Source organism: Piliocolobus tephrosceles, chromosome 6 (assembly GCF_002776525.5).
Source record: "Piliocolobus tephrosceles isolate RC106 chromosome 6, ASM277652v3, whole genome shotgun sequence".
Taxonomy (NCBI): domain Eukaryota; kingdom Metazoa; phylum Chordata; class Mammalia; order Primates; family Cercopithecidae; genus Piliocolobus; species Piliocolobus tephrosceles.
In genome coordinates this window covers 55,671,975-55,690,673 of record NC_045439.1, presented here as the reverse complement: position 1 = coordinate 55,690,673, position 18,699 = coordinate 55,671,975, and the positions used below count along the sequence as shown (strand labels likewise).

The window sequence follows — 18,699 nt, the reverse complement described above, 5'->3', positions numbered from 1 at the left end:
ATGCTTATAACCTACCCAGGGTAACTAAATTAAAACAGAATGGACAGGTTTCATAATTTTCTTTGCCAGTGGAACTTTTGTTGGTATTCTCAAGAAAGCCAGCATTAGCCAGGCTGTACATACATATTCTGAAAGACAGATGTTCACCCCTCCCACTGTTCCAGTTCAGTATGTCTTAGGCACATGTTGGTAAGATATCACAAAAGACTGAAGAGAGGCCGGGTGCAGTGACTCAACGCCTGTAATCCCAGCACTTTGGGAGGCCCAGGCTGGTGGATCGTGAGGTTGGGAGATCGAGACCATCCTGGCTAACACAGTGAAACCCCATCTCTACTAAAAATACAAAAAATTTGCTGGGCGTGGTGGCGGGCGCCTGTAGTCCCAGCTACTCGGGAGGCTGAGGCAGGAGAACCACTTGAACCCAGGAGGCAGAGGTTGCAGTGAACCGAGATCACACCACTGCACTCCAGCCTGGGTGACACAAAGAGACTCCATCTCAAAAAAAAAAAAAAGAAAAGAAAACCCATCACAGAAGAGAACATCAGTGGCCTAAGACCTCCATAATGTTATTACTAGTGTTTGAAAGGACTCCTCAGAGAATATTATCTCAGATAATCAGAGCGTGCCTGAGGCATAAGTCAAAGAGTAACCAGTCTGTCACCAGACAGATTGCTGCTTCCTTTCTTCTCACGTATCCTAATGGGAGCGGAGGGAATTGTCTCCCAACTCTGGGGTAGGCATTTTTTTCCCCCAGGTTTTCAGTGAGTAACCAAAGAATGAGAGCTGCAAAGCTACTCTGGAACCTTTAAGACTCACTGTAAAACACACAAACAGAATACATGAGTAAGATGCATATTGTAGGGAATCCACCCTTTCCTGCCCTTCTGCTCAACATTTTTCTGTGCTAGAGCTCTTCTATCCTCATTCTTCTGTATAAGGTAAAGTCTCATGCATAAGGCAGCAGTCCCATATTTATACATAATTCCTCCACTATATTTTAGTTAGTAGCAGTATCCCTTAACCTAGCACTGCCTTGTCACTATGCCTTTCAACTCCAAGACACCAGTGCAATTCTCTAAGATGGACCCTCTCTCCTACATTGTGCAACACCTTCCCAAGAGCAAGGGGCCGGGTCTGGCCCTTCCAGCCTTATCAGACCTTTCTTCTTACATCTGGAGTATTCTAGTACTCAAGCCCTCAAGGAATGGGAATGTGATATTTGTGGTGAAACTAAAGCACAACAGAATGGAAACAAAGTAGTTCTTTAAATACATCCCCTGTAAACTGTATTAAAATGAAACTTTGACCCTGGATAATCAAGTTATTCTACTTTTACATTTTTTTTTTCCAAAATTTGATGATCAGGAGAATAGAATTTAATGAATTTAGTTTTTTCAACTCTGTATTTCTATAAATTGTATAAAAGTAAATCTTCTTGAGTTAGCTTGCTACATAAAATTAAGCCCCGTGCTATGCTGCCTCTGAAAAATAATTATACATATTCCTGGTTAGGGGCTCCTTGTGGATGGTAATTAGACAGATGGATTAAATGAATGATAATCAATTTTCCTGACTTTTCGTAAGCATTAAAGTCTCTTTGGGTACTTTATTTTTACTAGCTGAGAATAATAAAAAGAGCATTTTAAATGCTAGGCAGTGAAAACCAGGACTTTATCACTAAACTAAGTTTCCATGTGAGATTATTTTCTTTCATTAGCTACAGGGACATCTAAAACCTTAAAGTAGGACTTAATTAAATTTGTTTTGTTTGTTTAAAGTACTTTTTGTTTTGCTTTTAAAACGAATCTCAGTAATTACCAAAAAGAAAAATGAACTTAATTTCTTTATTATGACTTTCAGCCAGAATGATGAACAGTATTTAATTCTGGAAAAGTATTCTTTAAAAGCCAGTATGTTAAATTACTGACTTCTCTCTTAGACTAGAAGTTACATATCAGCATTAAAACATACTCTGAATCCTGGATAACCCTGAATTATTATTATTATTTATTTATTGAGATGGAGTTTTGCTCTTGTTGCCTAGGCTGGAGTGCAAGGGCACGATCTTGGCTCACTGCAACCTCCGTCTCCCAGGTTCAAGCGATTTTCCTGCCTCAGCCTCCTGAGTAGCTGGGATTACAGGCATGGGCCATCATGCTCGGAAAATTTATTTATTTTTTATTTTTAGTAGAAACAAGGTCTGGCAGGCTGTCTTGAACTCCTGGCCTCAAACGATCCTGTCACCTAGGCCTCCCAAAGTGCTGGAGTACAACTAATTTAAAAGGCAGTCATTGAAACATATTTTTTGTTCTCTTTTCCATAATGGAGTCATGACTTTAAATCATAAGTACAGTATCCTTAGAAACTGCCCAGCTTTATCAGAAATAAGTTCTGAATGTATTGTCAATTGTGAAAAGACAAAAGATCATAGTTCCTAATATTCAGTTCTAATGGTATGGTTCCCAAAATGTAAAAGTTGTGACTGAGGCAATTATTTCCAGAGAGCTTCAGCTGTAAATGAACACACAACTGAATTCCTTTGCCATGCAAACAAGAGGCACACTTTCAAACAGTAACAGTTGGCTTCACATATTCATCTTTGGATGAAAAGAGCAGGGCAGTTTTAAAGTTGATTTCTGAGAGCATCAGATTTTGGATAGTGTCCTTTCTCAGGTCCTGTTTTCTTGTCTCATCCCATTTTCAAAGCCAGACAAATAAACCCCCTCACTCCTTTAGCGAAGGGCTCAGTGAGGGCGTTTTTCCCACCCGTGGCCAGGGGTCATTGGGTCAGCAAAGTCAGAGGAAGCCTTGAAAGGCAGAAGGCCAGGAGACTGACGCCCTGCGGGACTAGGGGCCAGGTGCTGGGTGTCTCTCCTTTCGTCTGCGGTCCCCAGCAGCAGGTCCTGGTGGGCGCAGACTGACTGGAGAGGTGCAGCTCGCCTCCTCCCCAGACCCCGAGGTGGCAATGAAACCTCCATCTCCTGGCTTGATTCTTAGTGCTATAAAAAATCTTCCACTGGCCCTTTGCATCTCTAGCCCTCCATCCCCCAAAGCCACTATCTGGAGGGGACAAAAATAATTTCTGAGGGGCCACGGGCACTAAAACCACAGCAGACAGAGGCTGTGTCTACCTGAGGAACCGGAGAGGCAGAGTTAGCGGGGGAGGCTGGGCCTCCTCGGCGGCGCCCCTCCATCCAGCGTGAAACCCACGAGGCGCGGCGTCCCGAGTGGCGGGCGGGCAGGTGGCTGCGGGATTCACGAAGCCTCCTCCGCTGGGGACCGCCTCCTCTCGGAGTGGCCTCCCCCTCCGGCGTTCCGCTTTAGTAAGACGACGCTCAGGCCAAACAGCCGCCCCCGGCCAGCCCGACTCGGCTCCGGAGGGAGCGCCCCGAGGGAGCCGAGCCGGCGGCGGAGAGGGCCATTCGGCCAGAAGGTGGGGAGCCGCCGGGGTCCCCTCGCACCTCCGTCTCCACAGCACGGGGAACGGCCCTGATCGTCGTGGTCTACACCACCGCGTCCATCTGAGGCTCGCCTCGCTTCCTGGGTGCCCAGAAGGGTGGCTTACTCCGTTTTCTCCTGCCCCCAAGTGGCCGCACCCCTCCACGGGACGCTTGGTTGGGTCCAGGGCGGGGCGGACGGGCGCTCCCTGTAAAGTCGCGAGCTCGGCGCTCAGCTCCCGCGGCTCGGCTGTCGCCGCGGCCAGTTGGGGCGGGCCGGGGGCGGGGTCTCAGGGGGCGGTGCTTCAGGGGGCGGGGCGGGAGGCGTGGAAGGGGGGCGGGGCGGACGCGGAGTGCTCCTCTGGCTGGCGGGGCCAAGGGGCTGAGAGGAGCGGGGCAGGCTAGGCGCCGGCAGGAAGACTCAGAGGGCTGACCACGGAGCCCAACGCCTGGTGCGCAATACTTTCTCCGAGGTACGAACAAGAACCCGGTGTCTGGGCCCTCTCCGCTCGCTCCATCGCCCAGCCGCCGCGCCCTGGACGCCCGCTGTGCCCCCTGCCGGCGGGGCGGCGGCGGGATGGGGTTTCGGGAGGGTTTCTGGAAGTCGCGAGTCCCAGCGAAGGCAGTGGCCCCGCTCTCCGCCTCTTTCTTCGTTTTCTTCTCACTCCCTTAGCTCTGGGTGTCGGGCACCGGCGGGAAGGTCGCTTTTCCGCGAGTCGGAGCTCGCCCACTCTGGGACAGGCGGACGAGGCCCTAGGGCAGCCAAGCCTGGCAGCGGGGGAGGCGTGGAGCTCGGGGCCGCTTCAGCGGCTGGGGCGGGAGGCTGGTCCCGGCTGCGGACTACGCGCCTGGGCTCCGTGCGCCGCGCCTGGTCCTCTGCATCGCGGAGGTCCCCGGATCACAGAGCTCCCTGGCGGGCCCCGGCGCCCAGGTCAGTGTCGCTGTGGCTGGGCGCCGGGACCGGCATCCGAGTCCCGCGCTCCCGGGGGCTGCGCCGTGCCGCCTGTTGTGCGCGCGTAGAGGCCAGACAGCCCGGCTGCGGGAAGGGACCCGAGCGCAGGGTCTGCCCCGAGTCCCAGAAAGTGCCCAGTCGGCGGAGCCGGAGGTTGAGCTGGGGCAGATCGGCGCCAGACTGGGGCCTGGGTGAGATACGAGTTGGGGGCGCGGCCTGCAGAATTTGGGTTTTTGGAGGAGCTTGCGGTGCGCTGGCGGAGCCCCAGGCGAATGGGACCACCGGATTCGGCTCCGGAAGGGCCAGGCACTGTCAGGTATGGACAGCTGGTGTCCACCCGTGTAAGTGTAAAGTCTACAGGGATTACAACAACACCTCGAGTCCTGGGACAGCATAGCCTAATGGTGCGGGCGTTTTTTTTAAAGGCACGAATAGATGGGAAAATGTCAAAATAAGCGTATTTTAAAGTTGAAAGCTGGCAAATTTTTAGGCCGTGCAGTTGTGTAGCTAGTGTCCAAAGAAATATTAGCTCGTTTTCCCCCTTAACACCCTTTTCATTTTTATTTTTTAAGCAAAATCTCTTTTGCCAATATTTCCCTCAGGAGCTGTGCATTGCTCACAGCAGAGAAGGAAAACTTCAGCAAGCGTTCTCAGGTTGCTTCTGACTTCCAGCCTGTGCTCTCCAGCATTTCTGAATGTGGAGAAAAAGTATCTCGCTGGGCTTTCCGAGTATGATTCCCTTCTGTTCTTCTCTGGGACCGGGCAATGTTTGTTTATTGGTTTTATAAGCATCTATTTCAATTTAGTTTTTGCACGAAATACTCCCTCTTGCCACAGGGTGTAGTGTGGGGTTTAGAAAATGCTGTTGGAGAAAGCTGCTAGTGGCTTCATTTTCCAAGAATGTAAGTCATTTCCTTTCTGTGATTTCAGGGAGTTGATATTTCACAGCATCAAAACTTTGTGGGGAAAATTTTCCGTAATACATCTGTCATTAAAGAGGCTTGTGACTTTTGGGTTTCCTTCTTAGAGCAGTGCATGAATTTAGGTTCAGCAGTGTTAAAGGATGAGAATTTTTTTTTTTTTTTTTTTTTTTTTTTTAGAATTTAGAGCATTATGAGACTATTGTAGAAATTTTAACAACCAGGACCTACAAATGGCCTGCAGGATGGAGAGTGGGGGAGGGGAGAAGACCAGAAGAGAGGCAGGAAAACAGATGCCTTTGCTGATGTACTTTGTAGTATAAAACTTAACGGCACCTAATCATTTTCTCAGGTGTGGCTTTGAGAAATAAACGTTTTATGTTAAAAATGAAAATACTTCACAATGTGAGACAGCTGGCATTTGAATACTTTTCCCAGTATGTTTGTAAACATATTGGATTCATATTTCGTATTAAAGTGGACATTTAGTAGGATTATTAGATGAAAAGGATCCCCCAGGGGATATCTAATATCATGTTATCTGCAGGACATCTTCTCCAGAAAGCAGACTGACTGTAATATGAACTAATTTTCCCCTCTTTGAGTTGCTTGCAAGAATCTCTGAGATCTGACACTGATGGGCTACAGTAATCAGCAGTTCTTGCAGTACTCAAGACATTTTAAGGGGCAGGAAATCTTTCCTATTTCCAGTATCTTCTTTTTGGGGGCAACAAGGGTAAGCTGCTAGTTTTAAGTCCATAATTTGAACTTAGAGATTTATGATGCTCCTGGCTCTACAGGAAAACGCCTGAAAACAGCATGGGCCTGGATGAAGATGCTACTTTTGAAAGCAAAATGCCAATGTGCTAGGTAACAGTTTTTAGTTACAAATTCTTAAAAAAATTGTTACTCAACTAGGTTAGCTGAATTGGAGGGGGGGGTCTTTTTTCTAGTTTTTGGATTTTGTTTCCACATTTAACTATACTTATAAAGCTTTTGGCTTTCTGAACTTATGATGTAATAGACTGCATAGCTTTTTGTGGCAGATGCTTGGAATGAAAGTTTCAAACAGAATTGTTTTTGACTAAGCTGTCAAGTTCAGAGTTGAGTGTAAATGAGTCCTGTCTCACAACTAACTTTTATGATAAAGAAATTCTTTATAGTTTTCGATTTGAATGTTGCACATTTTGATTTCTAAAGTTGTGGGTTTTTTTTTTTTTTAAGAAAAATAAAACCTGCAAACAATTATTTTATTACATGAAAGCCAGTACCAAGAAAAGATTAATTCAGTCCAGATGTAAAAATGTATGTGAATTTTAGATTTGGATGATCTCAACAAGTTTTCCCTTTTGTTGATGGGACTGCCTGGATCCCAGATGGCATTCACAAATTATCCCTTAGGTGGTTTTCTGAGTTGAGAACGAAATTTCTTGGGCTTTCCCTAAAGTCGATTTAATACTAAGTCTTCTAAAGGATAGAAAGTTTTTTGCATTTGTACATTTTTCTGTTCGTTAATACAAACCTCATAAATGCCCTAGTTTGGTAGATAAAGCGTATTTCTTTCATAAGTGAGAAAACAGGAGATATTCAGTTAGTGTATCCTTATGGGTAAAGCATAGAAGTTTTGGCTTTCATTTTTGCAATTTCAACTTTCTTCTTTGAAAGTAAAAAGAAAAGTTTTAAGTGTGTTTACAATCCTCAATAGAATCCTACTGCAACACAGTTTGTGGTTTCAGATATAGCAATCTGTCCTTGTTTGATGATCCCCTACCTCCTCCCCACCCCCAACGAGGAACAACAAACACAATTTATTTAAAAGTCAGTATATTTTTAAACGTGTATTCCTAGTACTAGAGTTATAAAGGCTGTTTGTTGCACACATTAAAATTATGTATTTTTAGGAAGTCTTTGTATGATTATATCATTACACATTTTGGGAGTGTGTTTATGTCGTGATTGTGTATAAAACAATGGAGAGTTAGGAGAGGGGAATGGGAAAGATTTAGCGAAGGAGTTTTATGAGTAGTGAAATTTCATTTATAATGTATGTTCCGTAAAACCCAAACAGGCAAAATGTTATTGTTGGTCTCTGTGGTTATACTTTGATACAGAGGGTAGTCAAGAGGGCTTTCTGAGTTGCACATTATCCTGAGGAAGAGGCTTTGCGGGCCTTTAAAAATAAATAGAAACAAGTTAAAGGGATACATTGAGAGGAACGAGGAAGTAGAATACTGGACATTCTATTGCAAGGAAAACTTAAAGTTAGAAGGATAAGTATTTAAAACAAGGCCAAAGTAGAGAGAACTTACTGTTTCGAAGTGTAGATTAAAGAATAAGGTATTTTTAGCTGAGAAAAAAGGATTAGAATGATTAGAATTAAGGTGCCCTATAAGGTCTGTATACAACTTGAAATAGGACTGCTAATTGATAGTTATCCTGGAAACTGCCTGTCTTAGTGTTGAATCACTAGTTTGGTGTACATTATTTAATGTGCAGGGACTGGATGCTTATAACTGTATCCCGTACACTCCAAAAGCCACTTCCCATTTCAAAGACCGGAAACGTTTTTTGTTTAAGTACCAATGATTCTACAAATAATTAGTCCCCCAATATTTGAGGAAACTACTAATGTCTACCTCCCATGCTGTGGGACCAGAGGGTGCTCTACAGCAGTAATGGCTGAAGTTATTATGAAGTTTTAGGTAAAAACAAGCAATCTGTGCTTCTCATTACCTTATGTGATTTAGTGGTGTAATTCTGATGCAAGTTTGTGTATGATCACTTTTTATGTACATCAAATGGAACGGAACAGTCATGCAGTATATATACCATATTGATCAAAGATGAATTACAGAACACTGAGAAGGGGAAAGAAATCATTGATCTCTCAGCTGATTGTATTACTTCAAGTCAAGAAGAGAAAAATGTGCTGAAACAAATTCACAGATGAACCAAATACAGTCCCAGGAGAAGGCAGTGTTTTCCTGGGGCTTCCTTGGAGTTGTCTGTAGCTTAGCATTTTCTTTTCTTTTTGGTTTTTTTTTTTTTTTTTTTGGAGACAGAGTCTTGCCCTGTCGCCCAGGCTGGAGTGCAATGGCGCGATCTTGGCTCACTGCAACTTCCGCCTCCCAGGTTCAAACGATTCTCCTGCCTCAGCCTCCTGAGTAGTTGGGAGTACAGGTGCCCACCACCATGCCCATCTAATTTTTGTATTTTTAGTAGAGATGGAGTTTCACCATGTTGGCCACTCTGGGCTCGAACTCCTGACCTCATGATTTGCCCTCCTTGGCCTCCCAAAGTGCTGAGATTACAGGCTTAAGCCACCGCCCCTGGCCAGCATAGCATTTTCTTGAATATCTTTCCCCACCTGTACGGCCTTCTTAGCTAAGTTAAATCGATACAGCAAGAAACTAGGTAGTGATCTGGTCATTATCCAAGTCATTGCATTAATGTGCTGATAATTGGAATAATTCTGACCAAAAATATCTATTTAGACTCTCAGTGTTCCAAATGGATCCTCTTGGGGGGTGTTTTCAGATTTTTTCCAACAACATTATCTTTGTACATGTTTTATACAACTTTGAGCAATAATGTTTCACTGGTATATGAAGACAGAGAGAAAAACAATATTTTGTATTAATTTATAGCCACAGTTTCATGTGAGGGAGGAAATCATTTAAAAAAATGAAGCAATTTCTTGATGCATACTTTAGGGAATATAATGAAGTTTCTCACTTAGCTTTTCAGATGATTTTCTCTCTGATTGGGTTAAATAAAATGTGACTGATTTTCTCCCCACAGGTAGTAGCACTTGTGTGTACAGTTTCAGTAGATGACTTTTTTTTTGGTCCCTGTAGCTTTATTTCTTTGAACTTGTTGCTGAATTATACACAACCAGACAAATGCACAGATCAGAAGTGTACAGCACAAAATGATCACATCTGGACAACTAGCATCCAAATCAAGAAACAGAACATTACCAGCCTCTCTTTACAGTCATCATCCTTGTCCCCAGGATAACTATTATTCTGACTTTTACTGTCATGGATTAGTTTTAAGCTGTTCTTGGACTGCATTTAAATGCAATAAAATATACATTTTTTGGTCATCTTTAGCTCAACATAATGTCATGTGATACATCCAAATTGATGTAGGTAGCAGTAGGTCTTTTTTCTGTTATTTCTGTGAATGAATATGCCCAGTTTATCCATTTTGTTGGTGGATATTTGGGTAATTTGAGGACAGTACATGATAGGTGACCTTTTGATGGCTCTAAAAAATGTTGAGCACTGTGGGGTTGAAAGCTGAGTATGGTCTTAAGATTGAAAGAAAAAAGTAACGTCAGAAATAAGATGTGAGAGGAAAAAAAGCATTCTTAAGAACACTTTAAAGGTTCGACTCAGTCACCGTATCCTAAGGATATAGTTTGGAATATACCAACTAGATATTATCAGATTTCAGCTGACAATTGGTAAGAGGAAGGAGGTCTTAGGTGACATCTAGCCAGCCACATCATTTTTCAGAGATGGAGGCACTGCGGCCTCAAGAGGTTGAATGACTATACAAAGTCTCACAGCTAATGACAGCACCAATAGTACAAGCTACTCTGACTCTCAATCTTGTCTCCTCTAGTGCCACGTGGTTGTCGGAGAGAGAGAAGGCAAGATCAGGGCTACCAACTGTAGCTGTGCAGGTTTTGCCATGCAAGGTGGGTCTGAAAACCACATCCCTTCTATGTCGTCCAAGCAGTGAGTCCATCGGGGGGCTCACTGCCTGGAAGATGGGTACCCTTTTCTGATTCATGCAAAGGTGTTCTATGGCTCTGTTCAGATAGGCTCAGATCTGCCCAGAGGAAATGGATCTGTAGCCCAGTGAGGCAGAATTTTTCTTCATTCAGCCTGCTGTACCTCTACCCTCCATACAGAGCTCTGTTGGGGCTTGCCTTTTCCCTGTTTTCTCTCTCCCTCACTTCTAGGGCTTTCTAATGAGACTTTGGGTTATAAGTATCAAGTAGGAGATCTCTTGAGGTCCCTCTTGATTCACTCTTTTGTTAATCCATAAATGATCTAGGATGGACCCTAACTTCAAAGGACTGTTTTGTCAATATTTTTGGAATAATTCATCCATAAGAAAAGGTCTCAAAAATTCATTTTTTGGACTCCTCCTGCCTTTATGCTTCTCCCTCTTTTCTCTCTTTTTGTATCTTCCTTCCACCCCCATCCAGTTATCATTTCTTAAAGATCCCTGGAAACATCCAGTCTTTGTCTACTGAGAGCAGCAGTGAAATTCTGACGCCAAAATCTGTGGCAGTCTCTAGGAAGTACTTATTGTAAAACATAAGATAATGATTTCACTGAGAGATCTAACAGATAAAACAAAGTGCTTGCAAAGGAAAAATATTCATTTATACATTTTCTTTTATGTTTCCCTAAAGAATAAAGGGCAGTTTTATTATTTAAGAAAAGACTCAGAGCTTCAGCTTAGGCTCACTAAAAAGGTGAAGAGAAGGTAAAATTAGAGAATTTTATAAGTATGTAGTATTTATATATCCTACCTGAATAAGATACTGCTTATCGCAGCAAAAATTTAGCATATGTAATGTTAACAAATAAAAAATATGCTGACCATAGGGCCACAGCTCTGACAAGTTGCTCAGTGAAATTACTACAGAATAGAGTAATCCATATTGAAGACAGCATAGAAAAGGGATAGTAAAATATAATGATAGGAATGAGGGCTTTGAGATCAGTCCCCTGGGGCCCAAATCCAGACTCCAGTATTCTCCCATGTGTAACCTTGGGGAAGTTACTTAACTCTCTACACCTCTTTTTCCTCATCAGTAAAGTGGGAGATAATTATAATAACTATCCCGCAGGATTATTCTTATTTTTAAGTGAAATGGTACAGGTAAAACAACTGGTGTGGTCTTTGATATATAATAAATGTCTTAAGTGATGTTAGCTATTGCTGCTTAAGACAAAAAGAAGTGATGTGTAAAAGGACTTACAGTTTTATGGGAGGTTCCCAAGCCTTCATTTATAAGCATTTCATGAGATTTAACTTTGTTTTTTGACGGCATTAAGCAGGCAACAAAACCTAGTATTTCTCAGTTACAGATACTGGGAAGTTTGTGTTGCTGCAGTAGGAGCAGCTAGCCTGTCGCACTGATTACTAATTGATCGAGTTATTTTTCCTAATTCTCTTCTAATTTCCAGCCGTCTCAGTCTTTCAGCTTCTGTCTGCTAGATAATTGTTTCTTTCCATATGCCAAAAAAGCTGGCCTGCAGCTTTAAAAAATTTTCTTTACGGTGACTGATGTTGTGCAAAGTTCTTTTAAACTTAAAGAATACCGCTGAGTGGCCCGTGTCTTTTGCCCATGTTCCCTGCATGGCTTCATGTGAGTACTTTTGAAGAAAGCCACTGTTATTGATATAAAGCAGTTCTTTATTCCCACCCCCTAATCATTGGCACAGTTTATATAATGTGGGTCAGAACCATTTGTGATTTTCTGTTATGAGGGCCAGAGTTTGAGATTTTAAACAATTCATTCAAAGAAACTTAAGAAAGACACAGTTAAGCACCTTAGAAAGATACATTTTCATCTAACTAGCCTAAGTACAAGCTCAGCTGAAAACGGTACAGGATCCTCTAGAAGACTCACGCTGTATCATTCTGATCTGTTCATTCAAGGGCAGGAGACCTAGTCCGGATAACCCAGTTCCCGTTGTGATTGTGCGTGTAAAATCTTGAGCTTAGTAAACTTAACACTAAAAATGTTCACTAAGTCCATTAAAAACCAGGTTTTATGTCTTTATGAAGTATTCAGGACTGTGCTGAATACTTTGTGCAATTTCTGCCAATGTGTTTCATGTCTAGTTGGGGGAACAAAATACATGTGTGTGAAAATATACTAGATATTTCCAAATGAGTGTGAAGTTGAGCTTTGGTTTTAGGGTCCAAAATCAAGGATGGTCAGACATGGGATGTTCCCACTCTTCCTGGGGCCACCGGATTTACACTGGATCATGAAGTCAGGCTGAGATTTTTCTATCCTTCAAGCCTGTAGAAAAGGGGCTTTTCTAGGAGCAACAGAAATATACAAGATCTGGTAAAAATCTCAAATATTGAAAGACAACTATGAAATTAAAATTATTAAATGTTTAAATTCATGCATTCAATATAATGTATGCCTAGTACATGCCAGGCACTGATCAAGGTCTGAGAGATGTCAGTGAATAAAATAAAGGGGGAAAACAAAAAAGAAAAAACAAAACTCTGCCTTCATGGACCTTAAATTCTATTAGGAGGCAATCAGCATAACAAAATAAGTGTTATAGTATTTTGGAAGGTAATAAGCCTGATGGGAAAAAGAAAAAGTGGAGCAGGCTAAGGGACAGTAGGAGTGCTGGGGAAGGGAGGCATGGACTTTGTGATTTGGAGGAGTGTAGTCAAGGTAGACCTCACTGAAAAGAGGGTTTGAAGGAGGAAGAGAGCCACACAGAGCTAGCTGGGGGAGAAGTGTTCCAGCAGAGGGACTAGTGAAGGCATCAGGTGGAAGTATGCCTGGTGTGTTCCAGGAACAGGGAGAAGACCACAGTGGTGGAACACTGAGAGCAGGGAGAGAAGGAATAGTAGACAAGGTCAGAGATGTTTGGAGAGTACATGTTTGGCTTGCGTGGACTGTATTCAGGGCTTGACTATGGGTGGAATGGGGAGCCATCACAGGGTTTTGTGCAGAGGAGTGAGATGATTTGATCTGCATTTTAATAGAATCACTGGTTGCTGTAGGAATCTGGAATTTAGGGAATAGGTCTAGGTTGGAGATACAAATTTGGAAATTGCCAACAGAATTTGGATGAGGTCACTTGGGAATGTGTGTAGTCAGAGAAAGAGGCTTATGGACCAAGCCTTGGGGCATATCAGTATTTACAGTTTGTAGAGAAGAGAAGAAATCACACACATAATACAAGAAAGTGTTTTAAGTACATTTTTCCAACATAGTGAACCCAATTAAGTGTCTCCATTCCTTGAGTAACAATGTTATCACTAGAAGATACTGTTAACTCTGTTGACCTACACAGTGGAAGAATGAACTATGAATTGTTTTTCTAATTGTGATGTTGGTCTTGGGCTAAACCTGGATGCTTCATCTTTTAGAGGTTGTGTTGATAAGGAGGAATCAGTAAAAGAAAATTAAGAAGGAGCAAGCAGAGGATAGGAAGAAAATTAGAAAAATGTCCCTGTAGTCAAAGAAAATATCTCCAGCAGAAGAGTGGATCAGTTAGCTCACATGTTGCTGAGAGGTCAAGTAGGGTGAAGACTGAGAGTTGCTCATTGGATTTAGCAACCTGGGGAGTCATTGGTGATGATGACAAGAGCTGTGTCACTGGAGGAGTGGGGATGAAAACCTTATTGGAGTGGGTTCAAAGAGAACAAAAAATTTCTGAAAGATAACTATTACTTGTAATTCAGTTTTGTATATTACAAATATTTAATATTGGATGTGGGTACATTTTAATATGCCTGATGGGATGTGCAGCGGGACTTTGGAAATGGGAATGTTGGAGGCCATGCGTATCTTCAGCAGGCTTTGTCAGGGTTAGGGAGCCTTTGAGCTTTTCCCTAGTTATTATTGGTAGGGCTCTAGTATATAGGTTGTAGTTCGTATATTTTGAAATAGAGAAACCGTTCTATGCAGTTTTTTAGTTCTTTATTAAATGTCTTTGGATGAGAACTGTATCTTGAAAATACTCATACTTTGTTTAAAGACTTTTTCATTTCTAGTAAAGATGTGTTCTTTAATTCAACCTATTGATCCTTGTCTTAGATTGTTTTTGATACTATAATGGAGTAACACACATAGGGTATTCTGTCCATAAAGAATGGAAGTTTACTATTAACATTCTTTACAGAACTAGAAAAAAAAAACTATTTAAAAAGTCATATGAGACCTAAAAAAGAGTCTGAATAGCCAAGGCAATCCTAAGCAAAAAGAACAAAGCTGGAGGCATCATGGTACCCAACTTCAAACTGTTAGAGCTACGGTGACCAAAACAGCATGCTACTGGTACCAAAACAGACACATAGAGCAGTGGAACAGAACAGAGAGCCCAGAAGTAAGGCCACACACCTGCAGATGTCTGATTTGTGACAAACCTGACAAAACAAGCAACGGGGAAAGAATTCCCTATGTGTTGAATGGTGCTGGGATAACTGGCTAGCCATATACAGAAGATTGAAATTGGACCGCCTCCTTATACCATATACAAAAATTAACTCAAAATGGATTAAAAGCTTAAATATAAAGCCCCAAACTGTAAAAACCCTGGAAGACAACCTAGGCAATACCATTCTGGACATAAAAATGGGCAAACATCTAATGATGAAGACACCAAAAACAATTGCAACAAAGGCAAAAATGGACAAATGGGATCTAATTAAAGTAAACAGCAAAGGAAACTGTCAACAGTGAACAGACAGCCTACAGAATGGAAGAAAATATTTGCAAACTGTGCATCTGACAAAGTTCTAATATCTAGCATCTATAAGGAACTTAAATTTACAAGAAAAAAATCCATTAAAATGTGGGCAAATGACAGGAACAGACACTTTTCAAAAGAAGACATACATGCAGCAAACAATCATGAAAAAAGCTTGTCATTGATATTGGAGAAAGCAAATGAAAACCACAGTGAGTTACCGTCTCACACCAGTCAGAATGGCTACTAAAATGTTAAAAACAATAACAGATGCTGGCTAGGTTGTGGAGGAAAAGGGAATGCTTATACACTGTTTGTGGGAGTATAAATTAGTTCAACCATTGTGGAAGACAGTGTGGTGATTCCTCAAAGACCTAAAAACAGAAATACAATTCGACTCAGCAATCCCATTACTGGGTATACACACAAAGGAATGTAAATCATTCTGTTATAAAGACACATGCATGCATGCATATGTTCATTGCAGGAATATTCACAATAGCAAAGACATAGAATCAAGCTAAATGCCTATCAGTGGTAGACTGGATAAAGAAAATGTGGTACATATATACCATGGAATACTATGCAGCAATAAAAAAAAAAATGCAATCATGTCCTCTGCAGTAACATGGATGGAGCTGGAGGCCATTATCCTCAGCAAACTAATGCAGAAACAGAAAACCGCATACTGCATGTTCTCACTTATAAGCGGGAGCTTAATGATGAGAACACATGGACCCACAGAAGGGACACACACTGGGGCTTACAGAGGATGGAGGTTGGGAGGAGGGAGAGGATCAGGAAAAATAACTAATGGGTACTAGGCTTAATACCTGGATGACAAAATAATCTGTACAGCAAACCCCCATGACACAAGTTTGTCTATATGACAAACCTGTACTCATATCCTTGAATTTAAAATAAAAGTTACACTTTAGAAAAAGGAAGTTCATTCAGCTTATGGTTTGAGGGCCCTGAAGTCCAAGAGCACAGCACCAGCATCTGGCCCAGGTCATCCCATGGTGGAATGCAGAAGCAAGGGCAAGACAGAAAGCACAAGGGGCCGGACTGGTTTTTATAACAACCTGCTCTTGTGATAACTACATTAATCCACTCATGAGGACTTGACCTTCATGACTCAGTCACCTGTTGTTAGACCCCACCTCCCAGTGCTATTGCACTGGGGATTAAGTTTCCAACACATGAACTTTGGCGGGCTTATTCAAACCATAGCAGTCCTTTTACATGAAAGGTGAGACATGTGCTTTGACTTGGCTTCTTTTTCAGCAATGGTGACAGGTTTGGTCTGACTAGGCCACACAGCATAGTGCCCCACTGGCCTGGAAGCCATCATTCACAGAGTAAATGGCCCGGGTTAGTGAATCCCACGAGCCAGAGCAAATTGAGTAATAGAAAAATTGCTGCTTTAAAATTTTAAATACCTTGTTGATGACTTTCATCAGGAAGTATTATTTCAAAGCATGTGATGAAGCAATTTTCATAGTCCTGTATTTTATAATTATACACCAAGAATTTTCTGGGAACTACCTTTGAATTTTGCTGTCTGTAATACTGTCATCAAAATGAATCAACAAGTGTCTGATACTAATTATCTTTTCTTTCTCTAAGCTTATTAAAATGCTAACACATAGGCCTTTAATGCATAAGTATTGTTTTTGGATAGTTAAAAGCTTAGAGTGATTGGTAGAATGAAAACTTAGTTACATATATTTTAGTGTTTGGTAATACCGAAGTGTAGTATTAGTCTTTAGAAAGTTGCTAATTTAGAAAACGCTGGAAAGGGCAAAGACTTTCCTTTGCAGTGGATTAGGGCACAAGGTTTTTGAGAAGTGGAGCTCTGGTGATTATATGTGTGTTTCTAGTGGGTTGTGGTATATGCATATAATGTCAGCATTCTCTTAGGTACTGGTTTGCCAGCACTGTTTTATTAGTATCATTTTGAATGTTTTTTCAGCTGAAACTTGTAAGTTACTCTACAGTTAGTTAAGTTACAGTACAGTTAGTTAGAATATAATTGGCTTGTAACCGAAATACACCAGGCCAATGTGAAGTAATTTCCCAGTGCTAAGGCTTTTACATTGTAGATACTGGAGTATGCAGAGGTATAAAACTGAGCAAGTTTTGAAATAAATGTTATGTCACTTGTTAGTGACTACAGAATAAAGTCCACACCTCTTAGGGTGGAATTCATCATGCCAACCAGAGTTGCAAGCCTGTGGCCCACCACCAAGTTTGGCTGCAGACATGTTTTGGCTTTTAACACAGTTATTTGCCAACATTTAAAAATAGACAATTTTACATTAAAAAAAATTGAGTTTCATACCTTCTCTAGAAAAATTTGAAGGCCTGGCAAGGTCTGTTGTAGCAACATAACAGCTTCCCCCTTTATACAGGGTGTGTGCTCTGCAGTCTCCCACTGTCCCTGGCAGAGACTCTCTTGTCCCCAACATTGGGGCCAAGACACTGTAGGCATTTTTCATCCTGCAGGCTTCACCTCTTTGCTCCTGCCCTGGTAGGCATGTGAGTTTGCTAACCTTGTGTTTAGATACTTTTTTTTTCTCAAAGTTCCTTAAATCTAGCCAAATTGTTCTTCCCATTGACGTGTCTAATGCATACACACTTCGTCTACCTCATGTTTCTGCTTCTGGCTTCTCCTTCCGCTGCATCTGAGCTGCATATTGCCTGTATCACATCATTGGAACCTAGCACATTTCTAGCTCCCCAGCTATACTAATTTCTTGAAGACAATGATTATTTAATTTACTAACACCTAGCAAATTTATTTTAAATTTTCTAGGTTAACTGTTTGCTATGGTTTGGCTGTGTCCCCACCCAAATCTCATCTTGAATGTAACTCCAACAGTCCCCATGTGTTGTGGGAGGAACTTAGTGGGTGGTAATTGAATCATGGCAGCGTGTCTTTCCCGTGCTGTTCTCGTGATAATGAATAAGTCTCACAAGATCTAGTGGTTTTAAAAATGGTAGTTTCCCTGCACAAGCTCTCTTCTCTTGTCTGCCGCCATGTGAGTTGTGCCTTTCACTTTCTGCCATGATTGTGAAGCCTCACCAGCCACGTGGAACTGTAAGTCCAATAAACCTCTTCCTTTTGTAAATTGCCCAGTCTCAGGTATGTCTTTATCAGCAGCGTGAAGATGGACTAATACTCTATTGTTAGATTTAACTTCCAGTGGGTGATAATCTATGATTATAGTGATACTTATAGAAGAAGTAGAATGTAATCAAAATCTTATGTGAAATCTACTTCCTCACATAGTGCTTTCTTAATTTACTATGCCATTTCCTTTGTAGCTTTGTAATAACATTTATATAATCCATTTGAGTATTAATTCACTAAGCACCTCATTTATTGCCATTTCCCTAGTTCTGTTACATAGATGGATGATGCTTCCAGATGAATGGCTCATTACTATGTGCCATTTTATTATTTTAGATATGCTTCTTCCTAATGACTAATACTGTTTTAAATGTCTTATCTTTTTATTCGATTGGTAAATAGTATGTCTACTGTGGTACTTTCCCTTTTGAAGCTTTCACTTTTTAGCAGGAATGGCAGATTTAAATAATGGAGTACATAATGACTTAATTTCAAAAAGTGTTACTAAGAAGTAGAGGTGCTGTGAGACTTTAGGGCAATCTGATCTGGTCTAAGAGTGGGGACTGAAGTGGGGATTGTAACAGGACTGAATTCTGAATTCCTTAACTTTCTCATACGTATTCCATGGCAGTTTGTGAAGTAATTGGAATGTAGAAATTTAACCTTACAAACAAATAAAAAGGTAATTTTGTAACAAAATAATAGTTAAAAAGTTTTTTCCCTGAGGACTTAACTTGGCTGTTGTCATTGCATTAGTGATAAACAAAATTATGAT

At 41.6% G+C, this 18,699-nt stretch overlaps 1 protein-coding gene across 3 annotated transcripts in view; it reads left to right on the top strand.

Moving 5' to 3' along the window:
• Window positions 1–3,770: 3,770 nt before the first annotated feature.
• FRMD6 (FERM domain containing 6) overlaps window positions 3,771–18,699 on the top strand; it is an 80,942-nt gene continuing 66,013 nt past the window's right edge. For 2 of the 3 annotated variants that reach the window (XM_023222643.1, XM_023222642.1), the window contains exon 1: window positions 3,771–3,910. The gene's annotated coding sequence lies outside the window, so the exon portion shown is untranslated. Of the gene's footprint in view, window positions 3,911–9,941; window positions 10,018–18,699 lie in introns of all 3 variants that reach the window. The other variant, XM_026455342.1, reaches the window with a different exon arrangement.